This window comes from Humulus lupulus, chromosome 7, assembly GCF_963169125.1.
Source record: "Humulus lupulus chromosome 7, drHumLupu1.1, whole genome shotgun sequence".
In the NCBI taxonomy this organism is placed as follows: Eukaryota; Viridiplantae; Streptophyta; class Magnoliopsida; order Rosales; family Cannabaceae; genus Humulus; species Humulus lupulus.
The window spans coordinates 166663332-166664378 of record NC_084799.1 but is presented as its reverse complement, the minus strand read 5'-3'; the positions used below and the strand labels follow the sequence as shown (position 1 = coordinate 166664378).

At 35.0% G+C, this 1047-nt stretch overlaps 1 non-coding gene across 1 annotated transcript; it reads left to right on the top strand.

The window, feature by feature from the left end:
• The first annotated feature begins 541 nt into the window (after window positions 1-541).
• LOC133793282 (small nucleolar RNA R71) lies at window positions 542-648 on the top strand. The gene has a single exon (XR_009874734.1). It is a non-coding gene; the product is annotated as a small nucleolar RNA R71 (small nucleolar RNA).
• Window positions 649-1047: the final 399 nt, after the last annotated feature.

Below are 1047 nucleotides of genomic sequence, written 5' to 3'. Positions count from 1 at the left end.
CGTAACAAATACATCTGATCTTATTACTTTGCTAATGTTCTGGAAAGAACATCACACCATAATGTGTAAGTAGATCATATCGTAGATTGGAAAGTCAGTGTCAATCTTGTGCACTGATTATTCTTAGGACTAACTTATTTTGAACATATAATCATATTTATATTCCACTGTGATTACGTCACTATAAATAAAATTAGCTATATGCTCGGGATTTAATAGAAGTTTATAATAAACAAATAATCATGAAAATAAAACATGTGAGCAAAGTGATTAACCAAGTCAAAAATGATTTCTATTCTTTTATTGATAATAAAATGAGATTACAAAGAATTTGAGTTTTAATTAGGGCATAAAACCTCAACACTTAAGTCTATCCCGTCCACTAGGCCATTGATAGTTATTTATGGCCATTTCTTCAAGCAATTCATAGGCATCATTAGCACTCTTGCTCATGAAAGCACCACCTGCTGCAGCATCAATAATGGTGCAAGTCGTCCCACACAAACCGTTGTAAAAATTATGGACTAGCATCCATTTTTCAATCCCATGATGAGGACACTTCCTCAAAAGTTCCTTAAACCTCTCCCATGCATCATAAAAAGACTCTCCATAAAATTGAGAGAATTTATTAATTTTCCCTCTTAACTTTGCAGCCTTGGATGGAGGGAAAAATTTAGCAAGAAATTTCAGAGCTAATGCCTCCTATGTAGTGATTGATTTGGCTTGAAGAGAGTTCAACCAACTTTTAGTTCCACCCCGCAGTGAGAACGGGAACAATCTCAGTCTAATGGCATCGTCAGTGACCCCATTGTATTTAAAAATTCCACACAGCTCCAGGAAATTGGCAATGTGTGTATTGGGATCCTCAGTAGGGAGTCCACCAAACTGGACAGTAGACTGGACCATTTGTAGAATCGCTGGCTTAATTTTAAAATTATTGGCTGTAACTGTCGGCGGTTGGATGCATGATTGTACTCCAGTAATGTAGTGCACCAAAAATTTTTTTTTTAGATTATTTAAAATTTTGTGATTTATTTTATTTAAATG